The 16,417-nt window shown below is 43.3% G+C and overlaps 1 protein-coding gene across 2 annotated transcripts in view; it reads left to right on the forward strand.

The window, feature by feature from the left end:
• The window catches only part of FAT3 (FAT atypical cadherin 3), a 636,217-nt gene that overhangs the window by 433,582 nt on the left and 186,218 nt on the right, over positions 1-16,417 (forward strand). The window lies entirely within an intron of this gene.

A 16,417-nucleotide genomic window follows, 5' to 3' on the forward strand; every position in this document is an offset into this window, starting at 1 on the left:
CACATCTCTTTTTTATTCACATGTCTATACTGAGGCCTAAAATATGAAAGACTTTAACCACTGTCCTGTTTTGTTAAAGTAACACTTTTTATTTGAAATAGCTCTTTCAACGTTGCCTCACGTGTATCCTCTCATTTTCATTCATTCTCTCAATTGGCATTTACTGAAGCACTATGTCTAGGCACAGTGCACAGGAGGCTGAGGGCTAGAAAAAGTCCCTGAACATCAGGTGGAGTCAGGACTTGACTCAATAGGCTACTGAGATGTGGTGGTGAGGCAGTGGTGGGTGATGATAAATGGATGAGCTATGTCCTTAAATAGGTCTTATTACCCCTGTTATAAGTGTGTTCGGTGTGGACTCACCCTAGGGAGTCACAGAGTGGTTATGTGACCTGCATAAGACCATAGACTATCTATCTAGAAACGTGTGGTTATGTGAGGAAGACAAAAGGAAGTCCTAAGGCAGTTCTGAGTGGTTTTGAGCCTGCACAGCCACTTATTGGAGCTAAGCATTGTGGAGTCTGATGAAGTTCTGCTCCTAGCTAGGCCTCAGTTTCCCCATCTACAAATAGAAGTGGATGCCAGGGCAAAATAGTAAAAGCTCTCACTCACAGTTGCCCAGCCATGAAAACCTGCTCTTTGACAACTTAGAGAATTCAGTGCGACCTAACCCTAGAGGCTGACAGGTGTCTTGGGATGTAGAACTGCCATTTTCAGTGCTAAATCCATGGTAATCTCAGGCAAACTGGAGGGTTGCTCTCCTTATAAAAGGATTGCTCCCAAGGGATGCAAAGGGTATGAGTGGGAGGGAGCTCTTTTTAAAGGGTATTTGGTGGGCATTCTCCTATTATCCCAAATGGGTCACTTTGTTAGGGTCAGGTCTTGGCTAGGGATGTGGTCTTGGTCGCTTTATTTTGAGTCTGACGGGAACGGGAGGAGAACTTTTCCCACTCTCACCCACAGTGCTATTTCATTATGTGCAAGAATGTAAAAACGCCTCACTGTTAAAAGTTAAGCGCCGACTGGCTGAGTGCTCCAAAGGAGAAAATATTATTTTCCTTCTGTTCCCAACCATAAATATTAAAAATATTAAAAGTTACTTCAAGGTCTCTTGAAGGGACTTTGGGACAGGCCCAGAGGTACTTCTTGCCTGTGTGCCTTTCCTGTCCCAGCAGAATATGTGCAAGTTTCTCTCCTTGTCTACCTGACAAACGTCCTCTCACTCCCATCCAGGGACCCCATTCTGAAAAGCATGTCCTTTGCACCCCCAGGTGGGGTTCCTGGCTGACCCCTCTATGCCCCTGTGTCACTTTCTTTGCATAATTTCTCCTGAGTCTTTTTAAAAAAAATATATCTTATTGATTTTTTACAGCAAGATAGAGAGTTAGAAACATGGATGAGAAACATTGATCAGCTGCCTCCTGCACACCCTCTACTGGGGATGTCCCCACATCCAAGGTACATGCCCTTGACCGGAATCGAACCTGGGACCTTTCAGTCCACAGGCTGATGCTCTATCCACTGAGCCAAAGCAGTTTTGGCCCTTCTGAGTCTTTATCAGCTGGGCTATAATTATTTATTCACTGCTACTCTCCATCCTCTCAGAGTTCTCTGAAGGTAAGCACCCCAGTGCCAGGCCATTGGTGGGACAGAAACTCTAGCGTTTCTATATTAGAAACCCAGAGCCCCGAAAGGCTGCTGAAGCATCCTGCCCTCTGTCCTGTCTGCTGGCGGGTTTATTAAACCTTCCAACACTCTCCTTTTCCATGCAAAAAATGAAACCCATTAACATAATTTTAGACCTTAATCTGTTGAGCTTGAGTCCCATGTTTTCTAGTGCCAGGGCACCTGTGTGACACGGAGAGCATTAAAATTGCAGCAAAATGAAATGATCGTGCTGAATGGATGCTAAACCAGGCAGTAGCATTGACATGCACAAATACTAATCAGCCACTAATTACAACCAGAGAAGAAGTGAGCTCATTTTCACTGAGAAGGAAGGGCTGACACTGTGTTAGGAGTGGTTTAAAAATCACACTCATCCCTGGCAGGGTACCCTTGTTGGTAAAAACATCGTCCCCAAAACTTAAGGTTTCAGGTTTGATCTCCAGTCAGGGCTCACACAAGATGCAACCAATAAATGAATAAATAAGAGGGACAACAAATATATGTTTTTCTCTCTCTCTCTCCTTTCCTTTCTCTCCCTTGAACATCATCAGTAAAAATGCACGCTCAGCCTCTGTATGCACAGCCATTTGTTCAGTAGGGACTGAGCACCAACGAACATGATGTTTTCTTTTAACATGGGTGGCATGTTTATTTGGCTGGTTGGTTTTGAAATGGGTATCTCTTGTGTAAACTGTTGGTCCCAAAGAAGGGATGCTAAACTGCTGACGATGCAGAAGAAACAGTTTGCAGCTCTGCTTCTGGCACCTTGGCTGGATTGCACTGGAGGGATGGAGATTAACCTTGGGATGCAAGAGAAGCAGGAAGAGAACACGTGTGCCCCCCAGACCCACCTTCAGCTGCAGCCTTTCACGTGGGATTTGCCAGGAACCGTGCCCGCATTTCGGGTCTACTCTCAGTGTTCTCATCACTGAAATAGGAGAAGGCCCCAACCAAGCTCCTGCAACTTCTTCCAAGAGAACCAGTAGAGGGAAATCTAGAAAAACAATTACAGTATGCTAGCTGATGGCACAAATTTAGGAGTCACACAGAGAACTCTCAATAAATATGTCTTTATGTTATTATACTTTTGTGGATAGCTATGGGATAAACAGGAACTACAGGCAGATGCCATGGTGGGCTTCAAGGCTGCCCAACTCCACACGCCAGGCCCGATCTCTCAGAACCGGCATTTGCTGCTCTCGGACTTCCCCTCACCTTTCCTCTTTCAATGAGTCTCTCGCTTTCTTGCCGGGTTTTTGTTTTCATTTTCTAAGCAAAAACTAAAATGCCACCTTTGTTATCCTTTTGATATTTCAGGACTGAGGTACCTCTTCGCACACTCCTTTCTAGATTATTGGTTGTATTTTAGATGGATTAATTCATTTGGCTCAGCCAGGAGAGTGTGATCTTACAAGGCTCTTTGACTCCTCTTCCATTTCGATGTTTACCGTGGCATGCTGGGTGGACTAGAAAAGTCAGAGGCTGGCTGCTATGCAACCCTCCCCATTGTCTTTCTCTCCCCCCACTTCCCCAATGGGAAATGAAACATGGGCTGAACCCTCTCTGACAGGTTAGCAATCCTTACTTATGAGACAGATTCTTGGATAAATAACAATTTAGTAAAACTGAAAGTAAAGGCAAAAGAGAAATAAAATACATATTATAAAGAGTCAAGAAAAACATTAACATTGGCAATTTGCCACTTCCTCCCATTAACCTCAATTAACCACACATATGGAGACTGACATACATTACAAAAAAGAAAAGGAAAAAGAAAAACACATGGCTTTATGAACTGTAAAATTTTTTTTTGTTAAAAATAAAAAATAGTAATTGTCAGAGCACGTAATTCTATTTTGAATTTATTTGGAAGCCTTTCCCAAAATGCTAGGCCATCATTCTCACGTGGATGGGCCATTACCTGCTATGGATGGTGTATATGTACATGAATTCACATATACTTTCAAACATATTTTCAATAGTATAGCTTATTCATCCAGCAAAGTAATATGAACTGATCACAGTTCATGTGCCAGGCACAGTGCTAAGCATGAAAGATACAAAGATTAACCTAGGCTCTTAAATGTACTCCTGTAATGCACATCCTAATATATAAAAACCCTGGGTCTGTCATGACCAGAGACTCCACCAACCGGAAGTCAGTCCTACAATCAGCACTGGGTTGTCGTGGTGACCCAGCACTGACTGCTATGGCAGCAGGAACAGTGGACCCAGCACTGACTGCTGAGGGGGCTGCGAATCGGGCTTAGAGAGAGGCCTGAAGAGAGAAGCGGGTTCTGATCCATAGCCTCTGTGGCAACTGTTGATCAGCACTTGCCTCTCTCTTTCTCTCTCAGCCTGGCCAGCAGCTGCGCCTCCATTTCTCTCCAGGCCTCCACTGGGTTCTGCTAATAAGCCCCACCTTTCTGATCAGGTCCTGTAATAGGCCCAGAGATGCTCACTGGCATAGAAACCGATCAATCAGAACCAAATCTGGCTGAACTGTGAGGAGCCAATGGCTGCCTAGGAGGTGGAGCTTTTTATGCTGACTGACATAAAAAACAAACAATCAGAACCAAATCTATGTGAATTATGAGGAGCCAATGGCTGCCTAGGAGGTGGAACTAAATTGGCCAGCAGAGGAGGATAGTTGGGGGAGAGATCAGGCCTGCAGGGGAGAGCAGTTGGGAGCGATCAGACCAGCAGGGGAGCAGTTAGGTATTAATCAGACCGGCAGGGGAACTGTTAGGGGATGATCAGGCTGGCAAGCAGAAGCAGGGTTCAGGCTGGGCTGAGGGACACACACACACACACCGTGCAGAAATTTTGTGCACTGGGCCTCTAGTTAAGTGAATAAAAGCATGGTTGTCCATGGCCTTGAATCTTTTTTGCCAGTTAAGGCCATGGTCTATTGAAGGAAACAAACATGCAGACATAATATAGTGCGATAAAGCTAAAACAGAATTTTTATAATGCTCTTTACAAGATAGCAGAAGGAGTATACACCTTTTCTCAGAATGGACAGCATTTTCCCCAAGGAAGTGTTTAGGATCCTAGCTCCTCCTTCATTTACACTTATAAAGGGGGTGAGAGAGGAAGTGTATGTTACTCCTAGTGAGGAAGAGATTAATTGCTCCCCCATTAAATCATTGCTATGTTTCAAAGGAAGAAACTGAGGTACACAACAATTTTAAAGACTTGCACAAAATTGCTGCACTGATAAATGATTAAGCATAAACTTCATTATTCTTGCAATTGATGGTCCTTCTTCCCAAAGAAGAGAAATACCATAAAATTTCATTAATTCTGACTCTCATTGTGGAGGATTTTATAGCAGTTGAAAAGGTGAGTTTGGTCCTGGTTGGATAGCTCAAGTTGGTTTGAGTGTCTTCCCAATATGCCAAGGTTGCAAGTTCAATCCCTCATCAGGACACATACAACAAGCAACCGATAAGTTGCACGCATAAGTGGTACAACAAATGAATGTTTCTCTCTCTGTGTCTTTCAAGTCAATAAAAAGAATTGAAACAAAGAAAATGTGGAAACACATGTTTACTCATTTCATAAGGTTAATGTTACTTTTAAGAGTGTTGCCTAGCAGAAGACCTGCTTGGACAGTCTCTAATGAATAGTTACACAGTTTGTTTGCAATTAAAACATCACAATGCTGGTTGTTAAAATGAAAATGTTTTGCACATGGTTTGTTTCCAGTACATTAAATACTCCTCTGAGACTTTTCCACCCTATTAATTTACCCTAGGTAGTACAAAGGTAAACGGCAAGCAGTCACATAACTATTACAAATGTCCAGATAGGTGCAATGAAAAATGAGGTTTCACAGAACTCGTAAATAATGCAAAATTTAGAACAGAAAAAAAGCACTGAAGTATGTGAAAATTAACTTGAAAACGTGTGATATTTTTTAAAGTGTTGTCAGTCTTCTGATAACCTTCAAAGCTCTCCACAACAAGTGATATTTTCCCCAAGAATATTTTAAATTAGGTTTTAAAGCATTGCTCCTACTCAAGACCTTTTATCAATCCTGGAGCAAAGACATTCTTAATGGCCTGGGTACCTACAAAGCACACACGTGTTCTCAAGCCTTGGCACATCTTCTCTGAGTCATTTGCACTTCATCCATCCTCCTGATTTCATCTGTCATGTGAAAACAGATGTAGAAACAAATTATTTCCAGTGAAATCACTTCTAAGGGGAGTGCGGTGGTGGTTTTCACACCTCCAGGGTGTGTAGGAATGAAACAACTTTGCAGTGTTCATTCAAGTAAAACAGAAGGAAACAAACTTTCAGTTGCCTGGTTATTAAATGTTCAGACATTGTCAGAGGTGACCAGTCTAGAAACAATAAGGTTTCCCTTTTGAATGTAATCAGAAATAGCATCTCAATGCTTTTAGGGTTTCTCCCAAACATAAAAGATAACACACTGTTTTGTTGTTGTTTTTTAATGGGTGCTGTGTCTGTTTAGTGCACGTGCTCTGCCAAGTACTTTGTCTGTATTGTGTTGGTACCAAAAGCCTTTGAGGGAGAACTACTATCCCCACTTCATGGATGGCAAGACTGAGGTCAGAGAAGTTATGTAACTTGTCTTTGCTCACACAGCTCAGAAATAGCAGGGCCTGAATTGAAACTCCCACTTACCTTTTTGTGTTAGTCTTCGGTCCCCTTATTCTGTGCTACAGATGACATATTATGACTTCTTCCAACGTCTCTATGGGAACCTTATTCACCATTTAAGACCTGGTAAAAATACAGCTTATTCTCTTATCTTTTCCAGGCGCACAATTCAGCATTATCTTTCCTTCTTCGGGGCACCCCGAGTTGTCAAGGACATGCATTAGACCAGTGTTTTTCAACCTTTTTTGGGCAAAGGCACACTTGTTTCATGAAAAAAATCACGAGGCACACCACCATTAGAAAATGTTAAAAAATTTAACTCTGTGCCTATATTGAATAGGAATCAAATAAACACAAAGAAAGTATTTTATAATTACTTTATTATGAAATATTAAGTAAACAAAATAGTGAAAAATTATAAAATTCTTGTCTTGTCTGCACCTACGGCACACCAGGCAACATCTCGCGGCACACTAGTGTGCCACGGAACAGCGGTTGAAAACGCTGCATTAGACCACGCCTTGGATCACAGTTATTTGCCTGTGTGTCTGTCTACCTCGGGGTTGTGTTTGTTGCATGGAGGCAAACGTGGGGACTTGTGTCCTCATGCCTTACCACTGTGCTTTACCACTGTGCCTCCTGTCCAGTGTGCTTCTGTGGAGAATGTGCATAGCATTAGCTCTGCTCCAAGGATCCCGGGGCCAGGTGAAGGGGGAGAGGTGTAAACCTCAGGCATACAGGAAAGTATGCTGGAAGGAAAAGCCTGACTGTCACTGACACAGGCCAGTTTTCTAGGGGAGGATACAAAGCATGTGTCAGATCCAAAAGAACAAACCTGGTGAACACGTAGTGCACTCCTTTGCTGGGAAGATTTAGATGGAGCTTTGTGGAATTCATTGAGGACCGGCAGGAGACGGTGTGCCATTGTGTTGGCCTTGAAGTTCTTTTGGATTATGTGGAAAAACTAGACAAGTCAAAAATTAATAATTGCAGCCCCATCACCCAAGGAGGATTACAGCTGTGCAGACAGTGATTCTCATCTTTGGCTGGATATTAGAGTCACCTGAGGCTGTTTAGAAATGGCATTAGAAGAAGTTTGTTTAAAAAACTCGGCTCTCAAAAGAAATTTCAATCGTACTGTTGATATTTGGCTCTGTTGACTAATGAGTTTGCCGACCACTGACCGAGGGTATCTGCTGTCCTCGCAATAACATTTAACAATTCATGGATGAGGGATTTGTTATGCATACGTCTTTTAACAACTTACTTGAACCGTGAGCCTCCGTGCCCTTATCTGCCAGATGACAGAGGATGTGGTAGACATTTTACAGTGTTTGTTGCCCAAAGGTCTAGACACATTTAAGGGCTCCTCAGAATGGAAACGAGGCAAGATGAGACCCTTAAACATGTACGATACTCCCGGCATCATCTTGGGAGCTTATAATAAGAGTAACATCCTGTGAGCATTTAGTACGTGCCAGGAACCAAGCTAAGCATTTTAAATCGTTTTTTTGTTTTTTTGGTTTTTAATTTAATAAGCCTCCTTTTACAGGGGAGAAGGCTGGTATTTAGAACGTTAAGTAACTTGCCGAAGCACAGGCAGTCGCCTAGGGGTGGGGCTGGGATATGAAGCCAGGCAGTCTGATGACAGACCCCAAGTCTGGTTGGCATACTCTTCACCAGAATCCCAGGATGCTTCTCAGACCAGATCATCTCTCAGACCCATCCAGACAGTGTAATGCAGATTGCAGGACACTTTTTCTTCCTTATTTTCTTATTTTGATCAACTGGTATTTAGAATTATGCAAAAAAAAAAAAATCTTGGCAGAGAGAGAAGGGGGAGATGTGCACCATATTGCACATCTGAGCACACACGTCGATGGCATGTTCGTGGCACCTAAAGGTGGCATCGTTTCATGCTCCATCCTTAGTATCAGTTCACCATCTGTAACTGAACTCCTCTGAGGAAATCCATATGGCACTCAAGGTTTAGCTGAAATCGCCTGGAGTCTCATTCAGGTGCATACATATTACTTCTCCATTGCGGCCAAATCAAAAGGCCGAGCCGCAGGGCCCTGGGAGATTTGCAGCAGAGCCGGGAGGATTGGTGCTGTGGAGAGGAATTGAGGGGAGGACATACGGGACTAGGAAAGTATTCTAACTCACACCATCTGTGTGTGTGTGTGTGTGTGTGTGTGTGTGTGTGTGTGTGTGTGGTGTGTGTACGTACGTGTACAAGAGAGAATTATTCAGAGGAAAGGCCTTTGGAAAGATCCTCCACCATACATCTTCTTCATTACTTACTCCTCCTCTGTTCGCCACTGTCTTATCCTTCCCCCTGATGGCAGTTGCCTTGGCCCAGTGGTCCCTCATTGATCTAGTCTACAGTGAGTGGGACAATGAGGGACCAGAGCTCACCTGCACCTCGGAACTCTTTCTCTGGGCTGTGGGCAACTAAAGGTGACCAGACGTCCCATTTTGGGCGAGACAGTTCCAATTTTTAACAATTTGTCCCGCGTCCCGCAGCGTTTTAAAAAAGTCCCGATTTTTGTCCAAAAATGGGGACTTTTTTAAAACGCTGCGGGACGCGGGACAAATCGTTAAAAATTGGAACGTCTGGTCACATTAAAATAACTCCGTCTGCTAACTGGACCCCAAGGGGCAGTGCCGGGTGTGCCAGCATCAGCACCTTTCCTTCCCAAGCTGGCTTTTCCCATGGCTACTTGCAGCAGCGACCGTATCCTGGGTCCAAAGGGGAAAGTGTTTCTGGCAGAAGAAATGCCTCCCGTGATCTCCCTGCTGCGAAGGCGGGACATGCCGTCCGCGGGCTCGCAGAAGAACAGGAGACGTGCCTGTTCCAGAAAAGCAACAGCGAAGCAGCATGTTGGACCCGCAGGGTTTTCAGACTTTGGCTTGAGGGGCCCCCGCACTTACACAGTTCTAAAGCTTCTGTGAGCATCTTGAAAGTAACTTTGTAAAGAAAGTTTGAGTTGCAGGCGTAAGGTCCCTCGGTGATTTCCCCTGTCAGATTTTCTTAAGTAAATTTAATAGCGGCGCTGCGTGCTCAGTGGAGCAGCTCCGAGCTTTTACACCTGCTGAAACAGCCCTTGCTTAAGACGCGTGTCTTCTGGGGCCAATTTCCAGAATCCTGTTCTTAACCCCCTCATAACTGATGTTGTAAGTCTTTTTTTTTTTCTTTCGTATTATTCTTTCCTTTCAAATGAGCATCCGATAGTCTGATACCACCCATTGCTTAGTATTTTTTTTAAATGAGCGTAATACATGTGTTCATCTCAACTGTCATTTTTTCTACCATCCTGAATTTGCATTCACTGTGGCCCTTTTATTCTCTCTCAATTCAGTGTACAGCCTCATGTCCGTGTGTACATACTGCAGGGAACATTTTAAGGCTCCCTGATAGGCTAACATGAGAGGTGGAAACAGGTTCTAGAAGATACCATCTTAGAGAAGAGACAATAAATTCATGGTATTAGCTGGGGTTTTTATTTTCCTCGTGAAAAACATACACTCAGGGTTAAATGACATTTTTACTTTTTCTCTCTTGAAAAGTATGCACGTGGGTGTTTAATGTTGATTTCGTGGGTAAACAAAAACTAGAGGGCAGCCCTTCTTCCTGCCCAGTGACCTAGCACAGCAGGACTCTGGTCCATCCAGAAGAAAGTGGTGAGAGTAGGAAGAAGAATCATGGCCTTTTCATGTTCTGATGGTTACACTTTTTACACTGAAGAAATTTTAGGACATAGCTGGGAGAGGAAACAAGGGCCTAGAGAAAAGATGTGATTGGTGTAATTGCATAGTCGGTTACTGACAGAGATGAGACTGGGACCCAGGTCTCCTGGCTCCCAAGTGGGTGGCTTTGCCACCGCTCTGCATCCTCGCCTGGCAGGGAAAGAGGCAAGATGCTTCAGAGTTCCTGGGTTTGAATCCTTGCTCAGTCATTGGAGACCTTGGGCACGTTATTTACCTCTGTTTCCTCCTATAAATGGAATCAGAACAGTTCCCATTTATCGGAACGCTTGTGAGGTTAAATGAGAACACATATGTAAACCATTTAGTATAGTGCCAGGCACATAGTACTCAAAGGTTGGACACTATTAAATTAGTATTTGCTCACTTTTCTTGGTAAATTGGATAGATGTTGGAAAAATGGTGGAATGGACATAAAGCCCCTGTGCATGACATTAAAGAATAAAAAAAAAATTAATATATTTTATTGATTTTTTACAGAAAGGAAGGAAGAGAGAGAGTTAAAAACATTGATGTGAGAGAAACATATGGTAGATCACATACGGTACATGCCCTTGACCTGAATCGAACCTTGGACCTTTCAGTCCGCAGGCTGAAGCTCTATCCACTGAGCAAAATCGGTTTTGGCAAAGAATAAAATTTTTAATCAGCAGCTAAAAACATTTTTTAAAGGATCTCAGGAATTATTCTAATGACCTCCAACTATCAGCATGGAAGAGGGTGTCCAAAAATGGGGAAAATATTAAAATCACTCAGAGAATGGGAGAGAACGTTCAGATAATGTTAAGTCCCATGGCTCAGGACCCTTATGGCCTCTTTATGAAACAATATTGAGAATTTTGGGAGACTGCATGCATGTCACCATCATCCAAACATGTGTTGCTTGATACCTACAATGTGTCCGGTTCTATGTTAAATACTAAAAGCATGAGATGAATAAGATCCAGTCACTACCCTCTTGTCTATATACTATCTGAAAAGATTGACTCTTCAACAACAACTAGAGCCCACTATTGGGTGATATGGTGGCAGTATTTATATATTCAGAAAGTGTGTTGGGCACTGATCCATGCTCCTGAGCTCAACTGGGGAACTACTACCCAGTGTCTGCCTTGCTGAAACCTTGAGTGGGATTGAGACAATAGTAGAGTCACGTGCAGCATGCTAGCAGAGAGAAGGAGACCATTGAACTTCTGGAAAGAGGGTGAGGGTTTTACTGGATAGCTGGGGGTAGGCATGGAGAAATGGGATATGAAAAAGACAGAATAAAAGCACTCATTTTGGTTCACGGGGCTGATGATTCTAGTTTTATTTTTAAGACGATTCCAGCTTCCCTGGGTCTTGGAAAATCATGCTGAAACAGCTAAGAACTACACGGCTTCAAGTAGCACTTAAAGAAAATGTGAATGTCATGGCAGTAGATTACACAGCTGCAGCCCAGGACACCCATGGGGAGAGGGAGCAGGGGAGAGATGTCAACCTCTGAGTATCACTCCTCTGACTGTAACTGCCGAGAACAGCCGAGACCTCTTTGCACAGGCAGCCACACGTTCCTGCTCAGTCTGTCTCTCAGAGTGACTGTTAGACTCCTCCGCCTCCACAACAGAAAATCAAAAGTGGCCATTTTTAAAGTAATTGCACAGTCCCAGGCAAGTGCCCTCCCGCCTTCTTTACCGAGTATCATTCACTGGGGACTGGACTCACCCCCCTTCCTGAACCGGAGGTTTGTATGTGTAATTATATCAAATGATGTGTTTCTTTCAATCTCCGAACCGCATTCAAAAGCTTGTCCGTGATTTATCTTTGAAATTCAATTCCGTCATGTCAGCCTCCAATTTACTGTGCCCAATGGGTCTATAGTTACAAGCGTGATGTAGACGCCTGTCTCCTGCAGAGATTGCGAGGAGGCTGCCTTCCACAGTGATGGATCGCAGCAGTTGAAGAGGGAAGCTGCTCTCCTTCATCCTCTTTCCTTTCCTAAAGCCCAACTGCATTCTGCCTCAACAAAGTTGTTAAAAATGAAGATGCAGCTTTGGCGATTTCGACTAATTCCCCTGGACTGTGAGGGATGGCTCACTGCATTCCTTTCTGACAGTAAAATACACAGTGCTGCTGAAGCATCATAGCTCATCCTAAGTGTGTTCCGTTAGTCCAGCGATTTTCAACCGATGTGCTGTAAGAATTTTTAAAACATACAATACCTAACTACTTATGGCCTCTTTTGCCCTAGATCCGTGGTCAGCAAACTGTGGCTCGAGAGCTACATGTAAGTGGCGTTAAAAGACGTTTAAGTTTAAAAAATTTGGCTCTCAAAAGAAATGTCAATCCTTGTACTGTTGATATTTGGCCCTGTTGACTAATGAGTTTGCCGACCACTGCCTTAGATTGTCAAATAAAATAGATGGCACCAGTCAACGCAACATTAACCATTAGTGTGAACGCCCTATCTTGGATCATAAATAGAGTTGCATCTTATTGGTCATGCTGCATAAGAAGTTTGCATCTCATTAGTTAATTCTTAGTACCAGAAATCCTTATGTACATCTATAGGCATCTGATTTTTTTTTAAGTTACTTTGGAGCCCAAAGTAATTAATATCATTTTTATTGTTGTTACTATTATCATTTGTAAATCAATCCAATTACACCTTTTAGGCAAGGTTGGCAAAAAATGCGTGTTTGTTTTCTGTTTGGTTTTGTTTTTTGTTTTTTATGTTGTTGTCGCTGTTTTAATATATTTTATTGATTTTTCACAGAGAGGAAGGGAGAGAGATAGAGAGCTAGAAATATCGATGAGAGAGAAACATTGACCAGCTGCCTCTTGCACATGCCCTACAGGGGATGTGCCCGCAACCAATGTACATGCTCTTGACCGGAATCGAATCTGGGAACTTTCAGTCCGCAGACCGACGCTCTACCACTGAACCAAACCGGTTTCGGTGGTTTTTGGGTGTGTTTTTTTATGTGCCATGAAATTTTAGTATTAGTTTATGTGTGCCATGAGATGAAAAAGTTAGAAAATCACTGCTTTAGAAGGAAGAAAGCTTTTGCCCCTTTCTGGCTTAGCTGGCCCTGGCTTGATGAGGATTATTTGTTATCAGTGAAAATAACCACCAGTTGTGGCTTTCCCCCAAAATATTTTGTTCATTACTTTTATGCTCCAGATCCCCACAGACAAACCTGATCTCTCTCTTCCTTCCAACTCCCCTTCATGCCTGATTCCTGAATAACTCACTCACCCCATCATCCATTCATCAAGTATTTTGAAATGTCTGTCTTCTCCAACTAGAAAGACTTGTTAAAATTTAAAACACAGAAATATGGTTCCCTACTGATGTAAAATTACATAAAATATCACCCACTCATCTAAAGTATAAATTCAGTGTTTTTCAAAAAACCTATGGAACGGTGCAGTTAGCACCATAATCTGTCATTTTAGAGTATTTTCATTACCGCCCCCCAAAGAAACATTGTGCCCAGTAGTCGTCAATCCATGTCCCCAAGCCAACCTCATTTGATTTCCTACCAATTAGACACTTTTGTCTTATTTCTGTGAAAATAAAGGCAATACAAACCTGCAGACCAGAGGCAGGCCTGCCTTTCTTCTAGGAGCAGACATTGCTCGCCTTCCTGACAGCCCCAGGTTCACTGTTGTGGATGCTGTTTCAGACTTTCCAAGAAGCCTGTAGCTTCCCCTGTTGGCTGATAAATATGTGAAAAACACATCTTGGGGAAGGTACACAGATGGGAGGGGAGTCACTGCTCTGTCAGTTGCACATGCGCTTTGTTAAAATGTGTGTCTCTCATAAAAAAAAAAAATTACCCTAAGAATGATCAGGGGAGGAAGCTGGCTTCTTCCCTGGGCCCAGTTACACCACAGTGGGCTGTGAACCCCGGCAATTAGGACCTGAAATGACTCAAGTGTCCTCAGGGGAACAGAGGGCAGAGGGCTCCTGGAAGAGCAGCAGGCAGACAGCAGGGTGGGAGTGACAGCCCTTCACCCACTCAGAGCATCACTATAACGAGTACTTCTCATTCCCACTGTGGCCTCTCACTGAGGATGCTCCCAGAGAGGTGATAGCCTTTGCCCTCTTTTGAGAAGACAGTTACTTCTCACTTGGAAAGAGCCTCTGCGACATAGGACCTTATAGACCAGAATAGCCTGAAAACGAAGGCATCGTATTGGTGTGTTAGATGTCCACTGGTGTGACCACATCGACCCAAAGTCAACATGAATCAGGGAGCTGTGCTCCCTTTTATTCTGCTTTTATGACCCCACCAACTAGTGCACTCACACATCATCTCCATCTCCCCCTTGTTCATCCCCAGGCACTCACTGAACCCAGTCGTCTGCTCCAGATGCTAAAGCATCTCAGTGTACTCCCATTGTGCTGTGGCTGAGCAGAAAAACGAATATCAATAAAAAGTCATAGTGAGATTCAGCAAAGGATCGGGGGGTGGGGGTGGGGGTTGACAATAAATTTTCTCTTTAGAATCAGTGGGCCCTTGCAGGCCTCACTCCAAGAGATTCAGATGCAGCCGAAACCGGTTTGGCTTAGTGGATAGAGAATCAGCCTGCGGACTGAAGGGTCCCAGGTTCGATTCCGGTCACGGGCATGTACCTTGGTTGCGGGCACATCCCCAGTAGGGGGTGTGCAAGTGGCAGCTGGTGGATGATTCTCTCTCATTCAATGTTTCTAACTCTCTATCCCTCTCTTTTCCTCTCTCTAAAAAAAAGCAATAAAATATATATTTTTAAAGAGATTCAGATGCAGTAAATGGGGGATGGAGTGGGACATAGAATCTAATTTTTGAGTTTCCCTTGAAGTTCTGATGGGGAGCTGGAAAAGAGAAGTTATTGATTCTCTCCCTTAAAGTTCCTGGTAACAGTCTTCTCTCCACAACCTTGAGCAGTTGCTCATCTTTGTGTCTGAGAGAGAGGAACATGTCACCATTCACAGAGAAGACCCCAGTCAATGGCTTCCAATAAATGCCAAAGGCATCTACTCTCTGCCACCATCATATACTTTCCTTACACACTCAGCAGTACCCTCCTTAGCAAACACTCTAAGTCTATAAGAAAACTGAAGTTTAAAGTATAAACAATATCTCTCTTCCACAGCAATTTTTGTCAACTGAGCATTAAGGAAGTTCCCATTCTTTGCTTTAGGCTAGGAGATAGGTGGGCTTAGGAACGAAAAGGCAGGCCCTTCCCAGGAAGGAACTGTGTCAACTTGTCCATTGGGGAAATGCAGACATATGAGCAAAGGATGATCATAGAGGGCAAAGAACAATGGAGGTGGAGGACACAGGTTCTGTTGGGACACTGTACATGGTCACTTACCCTGGCTAACACCTGCGCTAACAGATGACCTACATTTGAAAAGTCAGTGAGCGAAGTTATGAAGTGGGGCACACTCCAGAAAGAAGTCACAGAAAGGCAGGCCATTTGTGCAATGGGAGCATAGATTTGCCTTCATAGGAGTGTAGATAGGTGAGAGTGGAGGGGATGAGGGTGGCTTGTAAAGAGCCCTGCTATTGGCAGTGGGCTTCTATTTTTGAGGCCATTTATCTCCTGGGGCCTCTTCTTGGCTTTCTCCAAGGCCTACCACGTCCTCCCATCCACCACTTCTGTGTAAAATAAAAGCTAGAGGTTCCCGAGATCCTCAGCCAACCTCGGGAGGAGAGCTTTTCCTAACGCCACCTACTCCGCCAACATTGGGGGTGAGCTTCTTAAGGGATTTTACTCTAGGCATCGATTTCCTGTCAATCGGCATATGTCATGAAAACAGCCCAGTCCATAAATCTCTTGTCTTTAGGGACATTGTAGACTGGAGAAATGGAATGCGAGTCTGACCTCCTAATTGCCATTTGACAATAATAATAATAAAACCTGCAGGAGACAAATTGGCGCAATAAGCTGAGCTGCGGAAGGCTTTGTCTTCTCATTCCTTTTTCTTTGTCTTTATACTCAAATGGGTGATTCATTTATGAGAAACACCATTCAAAGGAAAGATGGATATTTCCCAGGTGGGACTTATTTTGTGTGAAGATTTAAACACATAATAAAAGATAAAATTACAGTATGAAATCTTAGGTATGTGAGTTATTAAATTTGCAATCATTTTGTATACAATAGCTATTACAGAAATAACCTTCTTTGTCAAGTTTAAGGGGGGGGGGGGGGAAACCCCACAACCATTATAAGCATAAAAAAAGTTAAATAAGAAAGTGCTGCTTCATAGCCTGAATCTAATCTGCATCAACAACATATTAATTGTTCAAGAACTCTAAACTCTTTAATGAGGTTCCTACTGTATAATTTTAATCATATGCAAATAAATCATTGA

The sequence above is a fragment of the Pipistrellus kuhlii genome, unplaced genomic scaffold (genome assembly GCF_014108245.1).
Source record: "Pipistrellus kuhlii isolate mPipKuh1 unplaced genomic scaffold, mPipKuh1.p scaffold_m20_p_9, whole genome shotgun sequence".
Taxonomy (NCBI): Eukaryota; Metazoa; Chordata; class Mammalia; order Chiroptera; family Vespertilionidae; genus Pipistrellus; species Pipistrellus kuhlii.